Source organism: Canis lupus, chromosome 11 (genome assembly GCF_048164855.1).
Source record: "Canis lupus baileyi chromosome 11, mCanLup2.hap1, whole genome shotgun sequence".
NCBI lineage: Eukaryota > Metazoa > Chordata > Mammalia > Carnivora > Canidae > Canis > Canis lupus.
The window spans coordinates 68,310,050-68,334,815 of NC_132848.1; the positions used below are offsets into that span (position 1 = coordinate 68,310,050).

General features: G+C 42.4%; 1 long non-coding RNA gene across 1 annotated transcript in view; it reads left to right on the top strand.

Moving 5' to 3' along the window:
- LOC140600386 (uncharacterized) overlaps window positions 1–24,766 on the top strand; it is a 343,896-nt gene that overhangs the window by 198,033 nt on the left and 121,097 nt on the right. The gene's annotated exons all lie outside the window — the stretch shown is intronic.

Genomic DNA, 24,766 nt, shown 5'->3' on the forward strand with positions numbered 1-24,766 from the left:
GCTGCAGTTGCCCCAGAGGTGGGGGAAACCAAATCCAATATCTAATGTTTCGTTTCTTTGCTTTACCCTCTTGGAACCCTATAGGATGTGATCTTTCTGTCCCCTTTGCTCCCTATTTGGCATCACCTTAAAGCCCTTTTACATTGGGCGGAATGCTTTGATAGAACACAGGACTGGGAACCAGGGCTTCTGGGTTTCCCTCCCCCTGTGTGATCTCGGGCAACTTGGCAGCAACAACGGTGTAGGTTTGACCATCAGATTGTGGTGGCAGCCTCTGGGTGACTTCAGGCTCACCCTGAGTCAACGTACTAACGCAGCATGTATGTGTCCTATGAGTGAATGAATGATTGTCCTGACTTTGGATTCCACAGAGAAGAGACTTGAAAAATAGTACAGGGAAATTCCCACCATGTTTTACAGCATCACTGGTCCAAAAAAAGGGAAGAGGGTGTTTTAGTCTGCTTAAGCTGCTATAATAACATACCATAGACAAGGTAGCTTAGCAAGAGGAGTTATTTCTTAGAGTTGTGGAGATTGGGAAGTCCGAAATCAAAGTGCTAAGAGATTTGGTGTTGGGAGAGCCTTCTCTGTGGCTGGTAGTTAGCTATAGATAGCTACCTTCTCACTGTGGGCTTCCATGGCCTTTCCCTAGTGTGTGCCTGTGAGGAGAGGCATCTCTTTCCTTCTTTGTACAAGGACCCTCCCCATCAGGAGGATCGCACCTTGAAGACATAATCTAAACCTAATTAACTCCCAAGGGTTCCATCTCCAAAACCAACACACTAGGGGGTAGGACCTCATAATGAATTTTGGGTAGACAAAGACACTCAGCCCTTGGCAGGGTGTAATGAATCAGAGGACTGTCCACAGAGCACTGGCACTCAACTGCCATGCCTGTGTGGGTTACCCAGCTTTCTGGAGTCTTTTATGTTAGCCTGTAAAGTAGCAATACCTACCTTAAGGATGGTCCTGGAGGTAAAGTAGTGTAACCAGTGTTCCACACTTGACACCAAGACTGGTTAACAAAGGTTTCATCAAGATGACTGATATTACTTCTGTTATTGTTACTGATTTCATTGCTTCTATTGTTTCTCATTCCCAATGGTTAAGTACGAATCATGGGAGAGTTCAAAGAACCTCAAGAGCTTCAGGGCTTTTTTAGAGTGATCGTTTCCATCTTGTGTTTTCATCTATAAAGTGCAGCTACTCCACAGATTGTGAAAAGTCAAATGCAAGTACGTTCCAGATTCTCTCCTTGCCAGTAGGAGAGCACTTCCTGGAACGTCAACTGAGCTGGACTTCCAAGCGTATACTAGTGCACCGTGGCAAGCCTGAATCACTCGTTCTTATCACCACCACCACCACCCCCATTTTTTTTTTTTTTTTAAAGAGAGCGCTAGCATGAATGGGTTGGGGGAGGGACAGAGAGGGGCAGAGGAAGAGAGAGAATCTTAAGCAGACTCCATGCCCGGTGTGGAGCCAGATGTAGAGCTCGATCTCACAACCCTGAGATCATGACCTGAGTGAAAATCAGGAGTCTGATGCCACCCAGGCACCCCTCTTATCACTTTATTTTATAGGGTGAGAGTTGATGATAGGCGTCAAATGAAAGTTGGCACTGGAGCCTGGTTGCTAACTTCTCAGAGTATCATTTACAAAAGGGATCTATGTTGAAAGCAATAAAGAAGCCCTTCTGTTCTTGCAGGACTGTTCCCTAAATGTTTCTGTGGTGGTATTTTTAGGAGTTGAGCCTCTGTGGTAGGTTTTTGTGTTTGTTTTGTTTTAGTGTTTTTACCTTAAGGGAAAGTTTGGCTTTTTAATTATTATCACCACGTACCGGATGCTTGGGGATTTCTTGATCATAAATAAACTTTACCTTAGTTATATCTGTCCTTAATTGGAATTGACACAACGTTCTATCTTCTAGACTTAAGAGAAATGACTAAGAAATCTACTTTATGAATCCATATAAAATTTTCAAGATATACTGGGAAAAACTTTTTTTTTACTGTGGCATAGTTCCTTCACAAAACAGCTTAAAGAACTTCTAGCTCTATCACCTTGAAACTACAATAGGCTTTCATTAACCATGCATTTACATTTATGTTGTTGGGTCCGGGGAATTTGTAGATAAAAATATTGCCTGAGTGGTCACTACCATACTTCGTCACCCTTGGCCAATTTGAAGGGAAAAAAAAAAAAAAAAGGTGTTCCAACAATTAAGCTGTGAATTAGGCCAAAATTTTTGCTTAGTTTCTGATTATCATTCAACATATACCTTCAGGTTCCACGAAAGGAATGAGTTGTGTTGAATTAGCATATTTTATGACTTCTCTTGATCATCTCTCACCAGATTAGATGAGGACCCACATAACCAGGAAAACCATTTTCAGGATGCTGTCTTCACTTGGTGCGTGTGCATTTGTAGAAAACCACTAATCTGTAAAACCAGGTTGGGCTCTGCCACTAGGAACAAGGTGACTGGATCTGAGCCATTCCTGGTTAGGAGAGCAGGTTGGGTGGGCAGGCATGTTCCCATCAGTCACTGATGAATATGTTCCTGCCAAGGTGGTAGTGTGACCACAGAGCCATTTGACCACTCCTCTAGAGCCTACTGGCATTGGTTCCGCAGCTATACCTCCTGTCAAGGTTAGGGGGTCACAAAGAAATGGAAACAGGAATTCCGATCTGACCTCCACAAATGCTGAAGTGCAATCACTATTTTGACTGTCAAGTTTTTCTTGATGTAGAAGTGCATCAGACTCACCTGGGTGATATGTTAAAAAAGGAGAGTCCCATGTTCCCTACAAGAGGTTTTATTTAGCAAATCAGAGACTGGGCCTAGAAACTTGCAGGTTTAATAAGAGTGTTTTTCATTGAATGGTACATTGACCATACTGTTGGAAACATCAGCCTAGGACAGTGGTTCTGAAACTTGAATATGTATCAGAAGCACCTGATGTGTTTGTTCAAACACTGATTAATATGCCCCCCCCTCCCATTTCTAATTCAGGAAGTCTGCCTTGGAGCCCAAGAATTTGCATTTCTAACAAGTTCTAAGGTGATGCTGTTGGGGACTGTATTTTGAGAATCCATGGCCTGCTAAAACATAGAGTACATTTCAAATAGAACCTGTTGACTAGGAAGGCAGTTACCTGAGAGTAACCTCAAAGAGGCAGTTACCTCTTTGAGAAAAGGAAAAAAAAAAAAAAATCAAATGAACCTTTGCTCTGGGCATCTACTAGGAAAAAAGTGCCTAAGCACAGTGAAATAATATTTTATCCTGGTAACTTTTTATTTTACTTGTATATCTTATAGATGAGAAATCCAAAGGTTAGGGCAGTTTTATCTTGTTAAAGGTCACATAACTGGCTAAATATTTTTAAATATTTTTTTTTCCTTCTGAGTTCCTGTAGTTATAGATGCAGCAATTTGGAGTAGACATTGGCCCAGTGAGGAGGCTGCTTTTTGCTGCTACCCAGCTCAGCCCAGACTTACCTAGCCCAGTCGTGTGAAAGGAAATGGCATTCATGCAACACATTTCCTGCGATCACAGAACATCTCTTCTGGAAAGATGGCTGGATTTCATTGCTTACATTTACCATTCCAGGGGCCAAAAAACTCCCCTAGGATAGAACCCACCGCACAATTAGTAAGCCAGTGATAAGGTATTGATTTCATTTGTTTATCTATTTACTAATTCATCAGTTCATTTAAATATTTACTGAGAATGACTGTTTGCAGAGTATTGTGCAACCACTGATACAATAGACAGTTCTAGAGGGAAGCCAGTAAATCAGAATTTGTGTGTCTCCCTCCCCACTGATCATTATCACATTTCTGAGTAGGTCCCTTCAGTTCTCTGGATCTCAGTCTCCTTACTGGCAAGTTTAGTGAGTGGGATTGGGGACCTCCAGGATTTCTTTACTTTAGAATACTTCTGAATTTATGATTTAACCCTAAATGTGCCTCACCTACAATGTGCCTGCCTAGCCCTTGAGTTGTGGGCTGCATGTGTTCACGGGGAACATGGGAGGTATAGAAGGAAGTAGAAATAGAAGGAAGAGTCCTTGTCTTTGAGAACTGACAAACCAAAATGTGCACACGTGACATCATTGGAGAATACCACAAGTCAGCATCTAACCCCAGGGGTACGACAGGTAGCACATCTTCTGTGGGAGAGATAGTCAAGGGTAGTGGGGAAGGGACTAGGGAGTGAGTGAGGAATGGTGTGAGATGGGTTAGTAGAAAGGGAAGGGAAACAAATTCAGGAAGCGTGTAACCTCAGAAGCATGAATTTTCATGATTTCATACCCTGTCATAGTCCAGAGTCCTTTTTTCTGTGCTGGTCACCTCATTAGACACATCTGGAGCTCGGTGAGCCATCTGCTTGTGGGTCCTGCTGCCAGGTTTAGCAAATGAGAATACAGGGTGCTCGGTGAAATTTGAATTTCAGACCAACAACTCAATTTTTAAAAATATAAGTATGTCCCAAATATGGCATGAGGCATACATATACTTAACAATCATGCATTGTTTATCTGAAATTCATATTTTAACTGGGCGACATGGCGAGTTTCTCAGAATCTGGGCATGCCCACTGTGAGGGCAGTTCCTAACTCCTTGACCAGTGCCTCACTCAGAAAGCCTGAACACGTTCTCTCCTTCTCTCCGGCCAGTGAGCAGAAAGAGCGCAGCGTCTCTTCCTTCCATTGCCCACCTCTTTTCAGGCGAGAGTCGAAAGAAAGCAGAGAAGCCCTTGGAATCCTCCACTCTCATGACTCTGCTTTCACCAGGATTAACAGACAGCCTCTGGCAGAATTAGATTCCTCTAGATCTCCTTTCCCCAAGGCCTTGGAGGCTCCTGGACACATGCACTCTCTCTGCTTGCTCTCTCTTGCCTCACGGTGACTCTGCAGCTCAGCAGTAAGAGCGAGAGCGGCTGAAGGAGTATCATTCTGCCCGTGGGACGGACTGACTGAGCTATTTTTTTTGTAGTGAATTGTTTTAAGAAAAAGAGCTCCTAGCTTCCTGTCCTTGTAACCTTGCACATTAGGTCATCAGGTTGGGGTGAGGTTCATTTCTCCATCGCTCTGTGTATGTGTCTTTGTTCTCACCTCCACGTTTTTGAGTCCTTGGCTTAGATGAGTTTGGTTTTGCCTGTTGGGTGGGCGGTCCCAGGGACATCTGAAATCTTGAGATATATTGAGCAGCTTGAACAGAAAAATCCCCGTTTATATCCTCTTCTGCGTAATGCAAGTTAAAGGATTCCTTTGGGACATAATATCTGAGCTTGCTTTTTTCAAATGATTCAGTCTTCCATGGGCAAGCAAGCTTCGTTCATTAATCTATTCCTTCAACACCTCTTCAGTGCCTACTTTGTGCCATAGCAAATGTCTTCAAAATGAAACTCTGTCCGTAATTGCTCAGGAGGTACCCCATGCAGGCCTGTTCAATCTAGTGTCATGCCTTAGGGTATGATGGAGTGTGGCCCATTTTATTGCAATCAGATAGGTCAGCCTGGAAGAGGCCAGGACTCAACTTTTGGCCTGCCTACTAGAATGGACCAAGTGATGGGAACTCCAGGTTGGTGGGTAAAATAGGGGCATCAGAAGACAAGGCAATAGCAGGTTGTGACTGATACGATACGTTATCATCAAGTGGAGGCGGCCCTATAATTCAGGGAAGTCGTTTAGCAAGTAGGCCCCACCTGTAGACTCAGATTCAGAAGTAGGACCTCTGCCGTCAGGGAGAGGAGCCAGCAGGCATGTGGGGAGGGCCATTGGGCCTGGGGGCACAACATCAGACAGAGGCCTACAGACCTGACCTAGGGCAGAGAGGGGGCCTGGGTCTCCTAGATAAGAAAAATACCCTGCCTCGACAACACGGTGACACGTGTCGGGAGCCACAGTGGAAGTGAGTGATTTGGGGTAATCAGTCTTGAGTTAGAGCTGCTCAAACTAAACTTTTCCAAGATCAGAATTGTTCCTTTGGGTTCCATGAAGCTGAGGCCGCAGCTGTGGGCTAAGTGGCTTAAGAAGGGATTCTGGACAGGGCCTGCCATTACTATTAGCTGCTCATGAGTTTCTGTGATCACAGAAATTTAATGGGTGTTTCAGGCATTGAAAATTATTTCCATTGGGTGAATCAGTCTAAGCAGACTGGATTCCTGGAAAACCTACAAAGCAGCACATTTAAAACTTCATTGAGATTGGAGAAGCAGACAGATAGTTCCTGTTTACAGAGGCTCTGGCTCTTTCTATAAACAGGGACTTCAGCTTGGTCCCCCAGTGAAGGAAGAAAAGTAGGAAATGACCCTAGTAGAAACCACTGAAGCCTGATGCTGGTTGAGTCACGATACAGATAGCATGGGGGTTTGACTCCCTGTAGAGGGTCCGGCTCTCCCCGGAGTGCAGTGGTCTTTGCACAGTCGGGGGCCGGCTGGAAAGCTTGTCGTGGGCACGTATGGTCCCTCAGAAGAGTATGGGCCAAGCAGGCGGGACCAGGCAGGGGCAGTGAGGTGGAGTGCAGCAGGTGCTCCTCCCCGGAGCTCCTAGAGTCATCATGGGAAGAAGCCAGCTGTGTCTCTCCTGACGAGTGGCTGTTTTCGAGCTCTCTAGAGCACGGTCCTCCAAGCACAAAGATCAGTCTACGGTTGAGTGCAGGTAAAGCAGAAAGGCCGGGTGCCCGGCAGTAGCCCCAAGGGCTGGAGGAAAGATGCAAGGGAGGGACAGCAGAAGTCCGCGTTGCCCAGAGACGCTGAGGGGCCGGAGGTGCCAGAGGGAGCGCCGCGGCTTCAGAGCATCACAGCAAGATGCTCGTCGCTGTCTTACGAGAAAGCGAGTGTTTATGTAGCACCTGGTCTCCCTGGCCCTTGCCGGGCCTCTCTGTCCCCAGAGAAGCCACACAGCAAGCCCTGGGGCAGAAGAGGATCTCAGCTGTCACATACTGTCAGGAGTTGGGGCAATAGGTTTTAAGGTCCCTAAATGATATTTATAAGTGAGGCCTCCCTTTGGGGCTGTATATTACAACTTCCCTGGTTTATAAAGATTATTAAAAAAATGTATCTTAAATGTTCTATATATTGATCCACATTCTAAGCCAAACAGCTGTACGGGGTAAACATCCTGGCCGGGCCCGCCCCAAGTGATGGCAGGGTTCTGAGCTCCAGGATTACGAGGTAACAGATTTTTCAGCGTCAGGTTGTCAGGGACATGATTCTTTATCTGCTTATGCTGGACTGGAAGGAGTTAATGCAATGTCAGATGTTGCCTAGACTGGAGGGGGAGGGCACCTGGGTGGCTCCATGGTTGAGCATCTGCCTTCGGCTCCGAGCATGATCCCAGGGTCCTGGGATCGAGTCCCACGTCGGGCTCCCTGCATGGAGCCTGCTGCTCCTCCCTCTGCCTGTCTCTCTGTATGTGTCTCTCATGAATAAATAAATAAAATCTTAAAAAAAAAAGACTGGAGGAAGACATTATGATGCTAATCCTAACATTTGCCTGAGACCTTTGACTTCTCAACTATATAATGACATCTATTATTTCTGCTTGATTCTCAGCAATTCCATGGAGAAAGTCAGGTCACTATGATTATCACAGTTGTTTGTGTGAGGAAACTGAAACCCAGAGGGGCTGAGTGACTTGCCTGAGGCCACACAGCTAGGACTCAGGTAGGCCAGCAGTCCAGTGCTCTTCTCAGCGGACCGCAAAGGCTCCTACAGGCAAAGGCATGTTCCAGCCTCCTGGTGGGTTACTTGTTCACATTATTCTTCACATTCTCCTGTTCCCCCCTGCACCCCCTCCCCCGTCATTTAGAATGTGTGTGCAGAGTTGTTGACCTTGGGTTCTGGAGTGAAACCCCTAGAGCTTGTCTCCCCAAGGATTTTGTTTCTTGAGCCTCTTCAGCTCTCTTTCATCTCATTCACAGCTTTAATTCTGGGCAAGAAACTTAATTTTCATTCAAGCTCTTCTCTCTGTAAGATGCTGTTATTACTTTTTAAATTCTAAATCCTGCGAAAGAAAAGCTGCAGCCATCTTCATTTTACGAGTTTAAACCAAGGCCAGAGACATGATGCAGTTGCCTAAGATTCCACAGTCAAGAGAGGGTAGAGATGGGATCTAATTTAAGTTGGCAGGGTTGAGAGTCCCTTTTCTTATTCACTGCGCTGCGTTACCTCTTTTAATCTACGTCCATGATTTTTAAACCATAGTGTACGTCAGAATCTCCGGAGGGTATGTGAAAACCCAGATTTTCCCCAGATTCTGATTCAGGAGATTTGGGGTTGGGAGACCTGAGAATTTGCATTTCAGACGAGTAATAGTGCTGGTGGGGGGCCCACACTCTGAGAACCACAGATCAGGGGACTTCAGTGCAGCTGCTGGTTGAGAATTAAGTGGGCCAGTGTGGGCTCCATCCCTAGATATTTTTATTTAATAGGCTTCGGAGGAGGGACTGGGAATTGGTAGCTCTACAAAGCTTCACCTCTGTGCTACCAGGTTAATCTCCTGGTGACTCAGTTTTCCATCTAGAAAATTAGCTTAAGAATTAGTCTACCTACGCAAGGTTTTTGTTGACTAGCTCAAGTGAGGAAACCGACGTGAAAGTGCTTTGCAAAGATAAAAGTTCCAATTAGAAGCACTTTATTATGGTTGTTAAAGCGGTTTGTTGAGGATTTTTGTAGTTGGGCCAGCCTGATTGTCATGTTGGTTTTTCATTTTCACCTGTGCATCCTTACCTCCAAAATGGGAGTGGTTGTTACGGACTTGTACATAATACTTCTGTTTTGTCTAGCACATAGTAAGTGCTCAGTAAAGTATAACTTTATGTACTTTAAAAGTAAAGCATCATTTTTTACTCTTTTCTTTCATGCTGATAGCTGTGTTTATAAAACGTGTCTGATTAATGTACTTTGAAAGACCGCTTCCATCTACAAAGCCCATCTGTTCCTTGAACTACTGCAGCTCTTTATTTGCTCCGTTGTATGTTGGCCAATCCTCTTTGGAGCATCTCTACATGTTCATATATTATATGACCTCAGGATCTTAATCCTGGTTTTATTTATCTGATTTTAGAAAGGAGCAATAATTAATATGTGTGTCTCCATTTAGAGTTTTACTGAACACTTTGATATTCATTGTCTCATTGGATGTTGTGGAATTTCTGATGGTCATGGTGATGATTCCTTTTTGCCAGTGGGACAAAAAAAACTATATGAGAAGAAAGAGAAGTGATTTGTGTTAGATCCTTCAAATTCTAAGTGTCAGAAATGGGGCTCAGACCAATCTAGGCTCCAAGACTGGTGTTAGACTACATAGGGAAGTGTTTTATCTGTTGCATGTATTTCCTTCAGATGCATCCTGGCCATTTCCCCACTCCACTCTCGCCACAATTCTGTTGGGATTCTTGAGTTGAATTCCAATAAGTTGATCAGTTACTTTTTGTGGTATTGAAACTTTGTACCCAAGAAAATAGTTTGCTTTACCAGTTACCCAAGTCTTCTGTATCCTGTGGTCAGGCTCTTTTCCTTGTGCATGGTATACACATTTCTTATTAAGTTTACTTTTAGGTAGTCTGTATTTTTTACTTCTTTGGATGGGCTCATCTTTCCCATTTTACTTTCCTGCCAATTGTTCTTGACATTTAGTAAATCTATTTATTTTGTAAATTTATAGACTTTTTTGTAGATTTATGGATTTTGATTACTGTTCATAAACAGTCACTTTAGCTACTTCTGAACTCTGTTAGATGTAATCACTTTTTCAGTAGATTCTCTTGGGCTTTATAGAGAGAAAAATTATATTAATAATGAAATTTCTTACCCTTTCCAACAATTTAATCTAAACTTTTTTTTCTTATTGTATTAGTGTGGGTACTTCTATGGGATTTAGACTATGAGGAAGTTGGCTTTGGGTAACTTTTTCTTTTGAGAGAGAGAGAGCACTCAAGCTTGTACAAGCAAGGGGATGGTGAGGAAGAGGGAGAGGAAGCAAGAAAATCTAAAGCAGGTTCCACACCCAGTGCAACATGGGGCTCAATTTCATGACCCTGGGATCATGACCTGAGCTGAAATCAAGAGTTGGATGCTTAACCGACAGAGCCACCCAGGCTTACTTTTTATTAGGAAGACTCGATATGCTCTGAAGATTAAGCCATATGAATCAAGTTAACCTTACGTCTTGCAACAGCCTCTAAAACAAAAACATTTTGAAGGTTTTCTTGCTTTGATAGGTTTCATAATATATGGTTGGGTACACTATATAAGCTTATTCAGCATTAATAGAAATAAAGGATACAGTTCCCACACGTAAGTGGCCATTCATTGGTTTGACTGCAGGAAAGCAAGCAAAAGTTATTTCTGGAGCAGTAAAGTAAAATATACCAACAGTGACTATGATCAAGCTGAGCTATTTTTTTTTTCATTGACAATAATTGGTATCATTTTCATACACTTTAAAAAGAGCACAACTTTGTAGCAATTTGTTTTCTAGAGTCTTTATATGGGACTTAAGATTGTCAAATAAGAATATTTCTGTCAATAAGAAATATTTAAATATGTACCTCTGTTAAAACGTGGAAATTAAAACTTTAAGAATTTAAGGATCAGAATTTTTTACTTTAAAAGGATATCAAAATTTAAATGAGGAAACTGAGGCCCAGAAAGTTGGAATAACTTGCAGGATATGCAGCAATACTAGAAGAGAACTAGAAGCCATGTTTCTCAGCTCTCTCTATTCATCCATATTTAGACAATATCTAAAATATGCCTTGTGGGTAATTACCATTTTGTTGATTAAAAGTATGGTTAATTGTATTAATGGTCCCCAGGCCTACTGAATCCTCAAAGCCTCGAGCAGCTAGTACTTCATATATCATTGTACTTTATACTTTTTAAAAATTGATTTATTTATTGGAGGGGAGTAGTAGGAGGGAAGAGAATCTCAAGCAGACTCTGTGCTGAGTACACAGCTCAACATGGGGCTCCATCTCACCACCCTGAGATCATGACCTGAGCTGAAACCAAGAGTTGGAAGCTTGCCCCACTGTGCTACCCAGGTGTACCTGTACTTTATACTTTTTAAGTTTCCAAGGGCACTCCTCCAGGAGTAGATCTCAGTCTGTGCCTTTCTAGATCATGCCAGTCTACATCTACTTCTCCAGAGAATGCAGATACAGGAAGGACCATCTCACTTTTCTACATAGGGCACAAAATGCTTGTAGAAAAGGAACAACCCCTCTGTCCCAAGTCATAGGCAGGGAGCCAGCCATTAGGTTAGTTCTACTTGTTTATGCTCAGTGGAGACATGATGGTGTTACAAGTATAATTATTAGTTACCTCTGGAAACTCCTAACAAATCTGTGAAAAACAAACCAAAGGCCTTCCATTTGTGCCTTATTAGAGCAAAAAGTGGCTGCCAGCACTGTATTTTATTTAAAAATCCTTAGAGCAGATATTGTCAGTTGACTCACTCCCGTTTTCTTTTAGTTTTCCTTAGTTCTTCTCTACCACACAGGCTGGAAGGCTGAAGGCTACATTTGCCAGGCTCCTTTGTAGCTAGGATACAGATAAATAGCCTTGGTTCTACCCATTAGAGCCATCCCATTTATGACTTGGAGAAATAAGGGGAAGCAGTTATGCAAAGAGAAATTGAATCTTCTGGTTACAAAGACTTCTCAGATGGCAATGATAAGGCTCTTGGATTCCAATCTTAAGGGAGGTTAGTGCCTAGAGATGGGCAGTGGTCTCTAACCCTGACAGTTCTAGAGTGTAATTGGGTCTTAATCCTGGCTGTTTTGGTTCTGACTATATAATGAACAATGCTGGGTCCCTGATTATCCTAAAGATTCTGTGATCTTCTTAGTATCCTCTAGTATCCCCTTCTGCTGAAATCAGCTAGGCTTGTCTTTCTTGATTGCAACTGGGAATCACAATTTGTATAATCTTAATAATAGTAATAATAACTAATGTGAAGTATATCTATATAATGCTATTGTATATACAATACACTATTTATATATAAAAACAGAAACATTATTATAGTGTATTTAGCCTGTTATGTACCTGATATTCTTCTAGACACTTTGCATATATAAACTTACCTAATTTTCACCTCTGTTCCTAGTTTAGTACATTATTCCTGCCTTATTGATGAGAAAACACAAATGTAGAGAGGATAAAATAACTAAGGTCACAGAGCAAGCAAGGGAGAGAAGTTCAGATTTAAACCAAGACAGTCTGGCTCTGCAGACCATGACCTGACTCCGTGGGACTCTTTTGCCCAACCAAGCTAATGAAAGAGGTATTTTTATTAGCGTCTTACAGATGCAAAAGTGAGGTACATTTGGAGAGGTTCACTGACAGCAGTTGTACAGCTAGCAAGTGCCTGGGCTAAGTGGGCCCAAGTCCTCCAGGTTCTCCGTCCAGGGGTCTGACGGCTACACTCCAGTGCTGGTCACACTGTCACTGTGTTATCTGTCCATTCATCTACTTAGAATGTCAGTTCTAATGTCAGGCATCTCTTCATTCATCCAACTGTATTATTCTTGTGAAATTACTCTGGTCTTTTCTGTTTCTGGAAGAATATGGAACTTGTGGTTCCAGGGCCTCTTCCCATAATGTGCTAAGACCCACACCTCATTTCCTTTGGGGTCCTATAGAGGTGTAGCATGGTCCATAAAAAATACCATCTCTGCTCATATCTCATGATTTTTGCAAATTAATGATCTAAGTAAAATGGACCATTGCCTTTAAAAGTGTGCAATAAAAAATGATAATAAATGCCATGCTAAGGCTCATAATGGAAAAACAACTGTTTGGGGTATTTTGCTATGGTACAGTTCCCCAGCCTGACTGCTTTACGTGGATTTGGCTAGATTTTTCTGGGTTCCACGTTCAGTGCCTCGAGTCTTCACACATGGCTGAGTGCAGAATAAGAACTGCCTGTGAAGTCAGAACAGGCTTAAAGGTGAGGCCTGCCAACAGGCATATCAATTAGATAGTGACCCAGAAATTCTTGGAAGAGTGATTTTAGATCTCTCTTCTATCTCCTTGAAGGTTCTTTCCCTTCCTTCCCACTTTCCGTGACTTCTTGGTAGAAAACCGGAATTACTGGGATTTTTGCCCAGGAAGGTTTAGGAAAACAAAAGTTAACTGCTGTAACATTGAGAAATAAATTGCTCTGTGAAGCAAAAGAAAAATCAAAGATCTTGGGAGAAAAATGAAGCCACAGTTTCAATTATAACTGTTACCAGGTTTAGATCCAACTTTGGGCCAAAGTGTCATCCAGACAGATGTTCTTACAATTTGGTTTCCATAATAAATGTTGTACTTGTGAAAATATTTTAATGACATCTCACCACTTTACTAGGCCTCAAATTCTAGAGGATTTTCCAGGTCAGGCAAGGACCATTTGCACCATCTCACCCAGTGACCTCTTTCATTCTACTGGGGCTTATGGAGAACATTAAATTTGCAGATGCAATTATTGCATAATAAAGTATTGATTTCCTAAGAAACCCTATAATGTTTTCTTCTTAATAATTAGCATTTACAAGGAACATATCCAAGAACTTTTATAGAGGATTAACCACCTATTGCCACTTGAACGACACATTAGTACTTTAGTTAAAAAATAAACAAATTAGAAAATACAGTTCATTTTTCAGAACTGCAGGTCAGTTGCACATCCCTTAGAAGAGTTCCCATAGGGTCTTAGTTCAGATTTTAAAATACTCTTGATGTATGTATAAGCCATTCTGAAAGTATCATTTAAAGACAGCAAATTTAATTATTTTCTCACAGTTGATAAGGACTGTAGTTTTGTTTGGGGAGTGGGATAGCTCACTTGCTAAACTGCCTCCCATGGACAGTTTTCATCTGTTAAGTCATCAGAAACAAGAACAATGCACAATTATAATATGAAAATCCCCCAAAGTCAAATTTGCAAGTACAATTTAAAGATAATTTTTCCTATGTAGACGACTGAGGTTATTTAATACTCCACGTGAACAAAGGCTATGATGACTGGGTATATTCATGAGAGGAAAGAGAAGATTTATAAATAAGTCCTCTGAAAAAGGTGTTTTTCCATGTGTTTCTGGTTTGCTCCTGTTGAAATTAGGGTACTGCTTTCATATTCTTCATATGTTCTGTTGAAATTGTCTCCTGAATGTGTTGAAGTTAGCTTTGGGGGAACTTCAGACACCACGGCCACTGAATCTTGAGAAATCGTGTGCTAACATCAATACAGCACCAACCAACCTGGATTCCATTTCTAATCCTACCACTAATGAGCCCTGCTACTTAAAAATATTGCCTGTTTTTAGCTGTATGTTTTAACTCTACTGTCTGGGCAGCAACTGGCATTGGCCTTGAAATCACGGAGACTGTGATACCAGTTATTCCTTCTGTATCTCCCAGAGGAGAGGAGGAGGCATTCAGTTAATCAAATGAAAGATTTTGTTGAGCTCCGCTTATGTCCTCAGCCTTGTGCTGAATGGTATGTGGAGCCAGGGTTAGAAGGGAGACATCTCTTGTCCTCCAGTCACTGCCAGTGATGGATCAGACATAACTGTAGGTAGAGCTTTTGCTCCTACGCTTCTCTTTGCTTGAAAAGCCTTTGCCTTTATGTCTTCAGCCAACTAACTCGAATCATCTTTTAAAATGTAGCTCGAACCTTCTTCCTTCCAGGAAGTTTTCTCCAAACCTAATGCTTGTTGCTTCACTATTTTCCAGATTATGTTAACATTATCCTTCTGTGGCTCCATTATTAGAATCTGGTTCTTCCCAAATAAGGATTGTGTTCTTTTTCATATCCAAGGGCTTAGCAACTACCTTAACGGTATTGGATAAACACCCAGTGTGGAGTTATGTCTATTTTCTCTGTCCACACAATTTTCTTAGTTGATAGGGTGCACATAACTACCTTGAATTATAATTATTTAGCTATGTGTCATTTCTTCTAAGAGACTGAAGAGTTAGTGCTGCTTTGCTGCAAAAAGACACGTCTGAACCCTTCTTTACTATTTACTGACCAAGGGACTGGGTTTTTTTTTTTTTTTTTGAAATAAACAATATTTACCTCGTAGAATTGTTAGGAAATTTAAATGACATGGAAAGTACCTAACAGTGTTTGACACACCTCATATATTCATTCGATAAGTGTTATTCTCCTTCTCTATTCTCTCAGTACAATATCTTGAATTGTATACTTTGCACATAGTAGATATTAAAAAATAGTAGGTGGAGAGATATGAAACCAAATTATTTATATAGACAATTAATAGGATGGAACTTCAGAGAAAGGCGGTCATTGTGGGAGCTGTAGTGCTCAACAAATACTTTGTTCATGAAGGAAGAGAAGAATGAACACTGAAGGCTTCGTGGAATTTCCAGTGATTACAAATTAAGAAATATAACTACCACTTATTGAGCATTTATTTTGTGCCAGGCACTATGCAAACACCCTGTATGTCTCATTTAACCTTCACAATAACCCTATAAAATAAGTATTATTGTAATTACTTTAATTTTATAAGGAGGAAACTAAAGTTTTGAGAGGTTGCCTTAATTTTCAGGTTTGCATAAGTATTTTGTATTAGTCAGCTATTGCTACAGTAATGCCATATAATAAACCACACCAGAATTCAGTATCTTGAATGGTAATCATTTACTCTCATGCTTACGGATCTGTAGGTTGGCTGTCACTCAACTGGGCTAGGCTGGTCTACAGGTTCTGGTCTTTAGGCCCTCCCCTTTAGCTGCCATACCTGCCGTATCTTCCTTGGACTGTGGCTGCGTGGAGCATGTGGTCTGCTTCATATGACTCATTCTGGGGCTGAGGCTGAAGAACCATAATTAACTAGGACATGTTCTTCTCATGATGTATCATGGGAGCACAGAAGAACAAGCCAAACTGCAAGTACATTTTAGTCTCATGTGCCAATATCTCATTGGCCAAAACAAGTTTCATGGCCAACGCCAAAGTTAAAGTGTAGCGTAGCAAGGAAGTCCATATTAGCCAACATGAGGTCAAGGCAGGGGGGTGGATGTGTCTTCCTATTGTAAGAGAGTGAAGAATGGGGACCCGTAATTCAGTTCCACAAATAATAACTGGTAGAGACAGTATATAATCTGTATCTATTTAAGAGCGTAAGATTTTTTTTCTTTATTACGTACCATTTCCAAAGAGAGAAGGGGGGGGTGTTCAGGTGGAGGAATGGCACACACAAGGTATGTTACAAGGAGAGCAAGGAGCACTTAGCCTAGAGCAAGGAGAGTAGTGAAAGCCCGGTAGTAGCCAGAATGCAAAAAGCCCTGAAAGCAGTGACAGCAATGCATGATTCAGTAAAAACTCATGACTTTGTTAGTAGGCCAGTCCTGAAAATCTCAGAGATCCCTAGGTGATACGGCAAATACCTGTTTTGAATGTCATAGTGCCACCTGCACCCATGTTCTCTACTGACCTATACGGTCCATCTGTGTAGATGAGTAAAGGTTTCCCTATGTCACTGTCCCAGCCAGAAGAGATGACAGAGTCAAAAGGGTTTAATTGAACAGAATAGAATAAAGAGATTATTTACAGGGGTGTGGCCAGGGAAATGGGTGCCCACAAAGGTTGATGAGAACCCGGGGACTAGCAACAGTGAAAGTCATTATCGTCCCCGAGGCCTAAAGAAACAAGGGAGGGAACAGTATTATTAGAACCCAGTGAGAGCTAGAGCGAGGAGGAAGGGCCGCCCAGCAGGACCACAGCCCCTGTCAGAGCCCTGGGGAGGTAGGGGGTAGAGAGGGAGCATGGAGCATGGCATGTACCTGGATGTCTTGTCTCCATTTGCTGGAGCCCATTTTCCCAGACAAGTCCCTACTGCCTTGGACTTCTCTGGGCCCTGTGTTGTTCCTCAGCTGATAGTCAAGCCTCCCGTGGTCTGCCTAGGATCAGATCCCCTGTTTTTATCATAGATTAGATCATAGCTCCAAGGACCCACACTTGATATCTACATATCAAGGAGGAGCTTCCATCTGTCCCTGCTTTTTTTGTACCCAAATCACACAAAATTCTCCATGGTCAGGGAGTGAATAAGTATCTTTCTTCTGATATTACAGGACCATGGGCTTTAAGGGGTTTGAAGAGGGAGGAGCCCAGTTCATACCTACAAAATGATCATTTCAGATAGCCCTAAGTCTTCACTAATCTGCACAAACAAGACAGCCAGGCTTTTCTGGGAGTGATTGCATACTTGCTAGTGTTCTCAGGCTCCCAAGATCTTTCAAAGGTAGGAGTATCCCCACCTGTCCTCATTTTTCTCATTGCTTCTGGAAACTCTGCCCTTGGCTGGGCCCCTTGGTATGTAGGACTGTCTGGCCGAAATCACAGTCTTTGCAGCAGCAACAAAGAAGTTAATTGGGTAGCTGCACTGTGGCTATTTGTAAGAATATATTTTTTTCTTGAGCATTATAATTATTTATTTATTCAGGTCCAACATGGATAAATTCCTGCCGTGTATCAACTACTCAGGACACTGAAATAAAAGCAAGGTCTCTGCCCTCAGAAACACACATGCAAAATAGACCTTGAATCTCAGATCTTTAAGCTGAGAAGAACTCAGAGTTCTACTAGGCGAGGACCTTACTTTTCAGCAGCTATTATGCTCTTCCATGTTATCAGTGACACATGAGAGGGTCAGAGCGTTACAGGTTTACTTTATTCGAGGCCTCCTAGAGGACTAATGGTAGCGACGAGGCCAAAGTGCCTCTCTTTCTCCCTTGTCAGACCATCTTGGTTAACAGGGATGTGCTGAGAAATTCCCATTACCTGGGACTGACTAGAACCAGTGGCTCCTCATTCACAAGTAGAGCTATAAACTGGCCATTCTCGTTGGATGTTGCACTGGTCTTTAACGCTAGATGTAGTGGGAAAATCTGAACGTGGTAGTGACCTCATTTTCAAAGCCAGCCCTCAGGCCTATAAAAAAAAGTCTCTGGCTTAGACACTTTTCACACACCTCATTCTTTGGACTAGAGGGGAAATGGTTTTTGGCTCACCTGGTAGACCAAGTGCCTCTGGGCTCTACTGAGCTTAGTTCACTTCTTGGCTAAGAGGAGGCACTTGACAATCTCCGGCCTAGAATGAGGTCCTGGGGCTAAATGATACAGTCCTTGCTAAGAGATGACCAAGAGGGTCTGGCCCCCTGACCTGATAGCTCACACTTGTACCCCAGTGCCCCTGAAAGAAGAGTTGAATCCCGATCCATGACCGTCTGGTTATACTCAGTTATGTAGAAGTAAAATTAATGCCACTTAATGTAAAGTGAAAACAGAATTTCTGCAACTGCCAGCTTTCTCCAGCTCAGCCAGTACTATGCTGATTTCATTTATAAGCAATATTTTCTTTTTCATCATGCTGATTGCAGGAGGAAAATCACTCCAAGAAAGAGAAACAGATATCAAACTTCAACTGACAAAACACAAAACACAAAATTTTAGATTGCGGGTATTGATTTCCATCTAGCATCACGCCAAATGCTCCATAAAGTTGAAGCCCTCCTGACATCTTAGTCAATGGTCAATTTGAATGCATCCGGCCTGTGAGCTCTGCTGGACCCCAGCTAGGGATCTTGGCTGGGCATCATGTTCCCTATTTCTTCAATTTATTCCTTACCCTCAACCCCATATTTGCTGCTAAACGTCTGAGGAAAGCTTCCTGGAAATAAGTGAATTTTTGGTTTTCTAGTCATTCAGGCATTGCTTTGGTTTCATTAGCAAGGACCTGGCTGCCCCCATAGGCATTTTCCTACATTCTATCTACTATGCTTGGGTGTGAGTCTATGAGTCAGCAAGAGCTGGATGGAGCATGGTGTGTTGGGTCACAATAAAAGGCATTGCTGTCTGCAGAAATCTTCAGAGTCCAAGCAAGGGCATTTAATGCTTGGAAAATAAGGGCTTTCCCAAAACTTGCTTTATAATAATAGAAAAGATAATGAGGTTTTACATAAGGCTATGTTAAGGGTGGATTTGATTTTTTTGTTCTGAGCCAAGCTGCTAACTAGTGTGTGTGGTTTAGTGTTAGGGAGAGACTTGCACAGCTGTAATTGCCACAAGTTAATTGAAGGCAGCCAGTACTGTCTCCGAAAATAGATGAGAGCTGACCAGACACCACGTTTAGCTATGAAATACCCACTTCCAGTCAAAATTCCAGATCCAGCTCCTAGCTCTTTTGAACAGTTTTAATGCATCAGTTTTCCAGAAGCAGTTCACTTTCTACAGTGATGACACAGAGCTAGGGAAGATGATAAAAAATATTTGATCTGGCTCCATCCTTCAAGCATCTTTGCTCTGCTCTGTGTACCCTTTGAAGCCAGTGGGAGCTTCTCTATCCAAGCGGATGCACTGAGCTTGGAAAGCAGAGTGGAAATCAGCGTATCCCTCAAAATGGAACGCCACCAATAAAGAAATTAAACTCTTTGTCAATGCACATTTTCCAAAAGTACTGGAAATCTCTGAAGAGTGCAATTAGAGAACTCTGTTCTTCGACAGTTGAATCTCCCACATCTTGCTTTAACTTTCAAGACATATGAAAATGCTAATGTCTATTGTTTATATAGAAAGAAATGTGGGAACGTTCCAAAACGGGCTCCAGAAAATAACAACAAAAAGTGACCTCCACCCTGTCCCCCACCCCCTGCACCCCAGTGTTGCATCATTAACATTGTTCATTTACAGCCTTAGTAGTAATCAGTTACATTCCAACCGTCCTCATCTGGGTCCCCAACCCACACGGGGCAGAGCCCAGCGGCTCTCAGAGCAGCTGTGACATCAGGAGATTCTGCAGGGGGAGTTGTGGATTTTCTCAGTAGTTATTTCCACATCAAAGGAGGATCTCCCCTGTCTTCATGAATGTGTGCTCTACCAGAGGATTTAACTCTACTTATGCAACACCTAAAATGAGGTCCTGCCCCAGGCAAAATAGATAAATTTCCTTTTCTGTGCTCTCCCATCCTCTTGTATGTAGTACTGCTTCTCTTTCCCTACCATCCCCCGGGCAGCAGCATCTTGCTAAATTTTGTATTATTCATACCCCTGTACCTCCAAAAACTGCCACTGTGCTTTTTCCCTGACCCCCTCCTCTCAGACAAAACAGATTTTTTCTCAGTTCTGTTTTCTTGGTTCTTGTTCCTTTCAATTCATCTGATTAACTGATTTAAGCTAGAGTATTAAGGGCTAAAAATGAATGTCAGAGTGGCCGTTCAGCCAAGTAACGTATGTTGAAGGGACTGACTTTTTTTTTTTTTTTTAATTGTCTCAGCTACAAGCATAATCTGTCAGGGAACTCCATTGTTTGGGGAAAATAACTGAAACATTTGGGGGTAGAAGGTGAGACCTGAGGGCAACAGTGAGCAAAGGGCATGCACATTTTTAAAAAGCCCCTTACAGTACTCCGCATGAGAGAGTAAAAGAAACCTATGTTATTCCTATGAGAGAAGGGGAAAGGAGAGAAATGGGTAGAGAGGTGCAGTGGAGGGAAGAGGATGTGGCAAGAGCTTGAGCTCTTTATGAGACAGCTTGTGAAGCTACTGCCTGGGAATGGGGCAAAGCAGATTTTAGGGATGAGAGGCTCTAATGACAACACTGAGTTTAAAATCCTGTTCATTGTGGCGATACAAACTCCCTTTACGCTTCCTCCAAAACTTCATTGACGCCTGCCAGGCACACAAATGCTTGCTGTGAGTGTATCTGTGGGTATGTGGAAACTAAAAAAGAGCTTCACATTTCCATCAACGAGGTGCATACAGAAGCAAGAGCCTGTAGGCTGAAGCGACCCTGAGAATGAGAATCTGCTTCCTCTACTAGGAATTTATAGAAATATTCGGTAGGATTTGCCTTTCCAAAGAGTACCCGATTGTGGATTTTACCCCATAGTATCATGCTCTGAAGGAACAGTCGGAGCAGCTCATCTCTGACAAATATTTGTAGCCCGGGGAAGTGCAAGGGCACCCAGTAGAATTGCCGATGGGGAAGGGAGGAAGAGGCTTCCCCCTTGGTTCCCCCGTAGCAAGCCTGTGTGGCTCATTAAGACCACCCGCTGTGGGACAAGAAAGAGGGAGAAATTCTGGGCTCTTGAGACCTTAAGTGGAAGCTAGGAAGAGCCCCTGTGGTATGAGATGGGACGGCCCCTTCATTCTGCCTGAATCTATGCAAATAACCGACTTTAGGCAGTATAGACTGGAGAGGAGGATCCTGCCTCGGTGGTAGCATGGACCACAGCCAATATGGGACTTTTTTTTTTTGGGCAAAAGCAGCAGCATGATGGACCAGGTCTGTTAAAACTGGTCTATACAACCAGGCAAAGGCACAAGAGCAAGGAATGTGAGCAGGTGAGACGTTTTTCACTGTCTGCCCTTTATTCCTGAGTCAGCAGTGAGTAGGATCCGGAAGGAGCTGAATTTTCCGTCATTGTCAAACAAGATGAGGAGAAGACCCAGTCTGTTATATAAAAACACATCTCCAGGTATAACATAGAGGGAAAAAGTCTGTTATACCCACAGATTCTAATGCCAAATAAAATTTGAGAAACAACGTGGTTTCTCCTACTACACCCGTTTACGCACGTACATGTGCCAGGTGCATGGATGAGGGTTGACTATACTTTATTTCTAGGCTCCACAACAACTCAAAGAGGTAGATATATTTTACAGATGTAAAAACAGAGGCTTCCAAAGGTTAAAGAATATCTATCCCCAAGGTCAAGTGCTAGGATGCTCAGGGGCAAGGGAACTGCAGTCTTTATTGATCTGGCTGCAGCTTGATTGTCCTGTGGCAGGAGTCAGCAGTCTACAGCCGTGCCCAACGGCCGTCTATTTATGCCCTGTGAGCCAAGGGTGGTTTTTACATTTTGAAAGGAGTATTTTAAAGAAAGAAGAATATAAGACAAATTCCACAAAGCCTAAAATAATTACTATCTGGCCCTTTGCAGAAAAGGTTTGCTAATCCCTGTTCTATGGCATAAACCTGCTCTTCTTTCTCTGAGTCAGGATGGCTCTGAATATGACCGTTGATACACGTAAGCGCTACCTCTGCCTACGGACATGGAAGCTCAGGTATTCCAAGTACTTGGTATTTCTTAAAAACCCTTGAACTATCAACCAAGATGGCTATTAGCTGAGGCCTTAAAACATTAAAACACAGTTTGTATCAAATGCCACCGAAGTGATAGGATTACAGGAGCAGAGGCTTTCTCTCGAGTGTGAGTTTATGACCTGGAGACTGTGTGTCACCAAGGAGTCTAGGGCTAAGCTTAGAGGTGTGGGACCTTTTGAAATTTTGCACAGATTTTGTGTATATGAACAAAAATGCATTATTCCCCCCTGGGAGGGAGGCCCTGATTTCCTTCCCTTTCTCAAAGAAGTGGCTAATTCTAAAAGGTTATGAACTCTGCTTCTAGAGCTCATTGGTGGTGTGGAAATATAGAATATCAGAACTGGGAAGAACATTGAGATTAATTCCCAAGGTTCAGACCTGGGCCCTTTTCAAAGTTTGCTCTCTTTCCCTAAATGATTCCATCTACACTGATGGCTTCCTTTATGATCTAGACACATATTCCAGTGATCTAGATTCTACAGTCAGTGCCTTCTTCAAAACTTCACTAGACTATCTCAACAGGGAGTCATTCTTGATTTCCTCACCCTACATCATCACTCTTCCCCATATCCATTTCATCATCGAATCCCATTGTATTTTCCTTCCTGAATGTCTTCTAAATCTGCCCACTCCCCCTGTGTCTCTCTCCATTGTTCTAGACCCAACTACCACTGTTCTTTGTTTATGTACTTGGGCTGCCACCTTCACCACCAACCCTCTTCCAGGTCACTCTCCATCTGTCATAGGTTGGGTTTCCAAGGAAGCCAACGTGAGATGGAGATGGGAATGCAAGCAGTCAATTGGGCAGTATTTCTTGTGGAAAGAATGGAAGAGAAATAAGCTTGGGCAGAGGGAGAAGTTGAGCTGCAGTGATGTCTCATCCAAAACCTCAGTCAGCACTGTGGTGATTTCTGAAGATGGGACAAACTGTCCCAGGGTGGGAGGAGTCGATTGGGCTTTTATGCCCCTATACTAGTCAGGATGTGAGCCCTAGAAAGGGGCACAACCGAGGGTACTATAGCTCTGCAATTCAGGCGGTTCCTGAAGGGATGCGACAGCTGTGGACTGTCTTCTGGCAGGAGTCTCAGGAGCTGGGGCAGTAGATTCCTCATTAGCAAGGGGAATTTGTGTGGCACAGTGAGCTTTTCAATTCACATCATGGCTCCTTTTGTTCCAAACCTCTCAATAACCTTCCAATGCTCTAGAAAAAAGCCAAATCCTCAAAGCTACACATGGTCTGACTCCCACCTGACCTTTCTAGCCTCACCTCTATTCTACTCAGCTTTGCTCTCTGGGCTCCAGCCACACTGACCTGTTTTCAGTCCCTCATATTTATCTTGCTTCTGTGTACCACCGGCCTTTGCACATGCTCTTTCCTATTATGCAGTTGTTACCTCGGCTTGTCTTTCACCTTAGTAGAGTCTTTAGATCTCACCTCAACACGTTTTCCTGACCTCCCTGAAAGTTCCCTCCCCTATTAAAGACTCTCACAGCACATGTTCTTTGGTGCAGACGCACATGTATCACTTGCAATTTTTTCATTTGTTATTGTATTTATTCCTCAGTAAGTTTGTCTGTCTTTAGAGGGGGTTACTCCGTAAAGAAAAGGCTGTGCCTGTTTTTTTGGTCACCATTGAATTCATAGGGCATCTCACAGTTTCTGACCCATAGTGAGTTTTCAGAAAATATTGGTTGAATGAAAAGTGCATAAATGCCCTTATCTGGCATATTAGGACACCAAAGATTAAAGAAACCACATGGACCTGCTCGTAGTCAAACAGCTGCTTAGTGTCAGTAAAGGAAATTTAAAGTCATCTATGTTATTTGCATATTTTTTAGAGATTTTATGACCTATTTATAGGCAAGTTTACAACTAAAATTGATACTGCTTCTGCCTTCTGCTCTTTTCTTGAACTGGACCATCGATTTTTCTCTTCCTACTGCTTACCCATAATAGTTGCAGTTTTCACTTACATAGTCAAGGAAAAACCTCAAATAGATGAATTAAATCCAAGCTCCAGATACAACCTAAAAAAAAAAAGAAAAAATTTTAACCCTACGTGATACCACAAATACTCCGTTGACAAATTCTTTAGCTTTTCATCCATTTGTCTTAACGTGATGGAGTTGTCATCTTTACTTCATCCAAATGTCCCACCCCAAGTCCAGACTATGGCAGAGTGAGAAAAACAGGCAGAAGAAATGAGGTTGGCCCACAAGGTACCTTATATTTCTGGGCTCAAGTTTAGAGAACAATGATTTGGAATCCTGGGTCATAATTCACCAATCAGGCTATATATGCAAATGAGAACATCCTGACTTGTTCAAAAGAGTTCCGTAAATAATATTATTCATCTCCTAGAAGCAAGCCGTATTTTTACTGGACTTTTTACTTCAGCTCTGCATTACTAATGAGAATATATATATTTAAAACTCTGTTATTTATTTCCTTCTGCTTAATATTTCAATCAAACATACATTTACTGTATTAATCACAGAACATGATGGTTTTAAAACCTCAGAAATCATTTTAATTGAATACCTCATGTCTGTTTAATCTAAAGTTAATAAAACTTTTTTTTTAACATCATTGTGTCCAATTTTAATTTCTTGCTCTAGGACATTCACCCC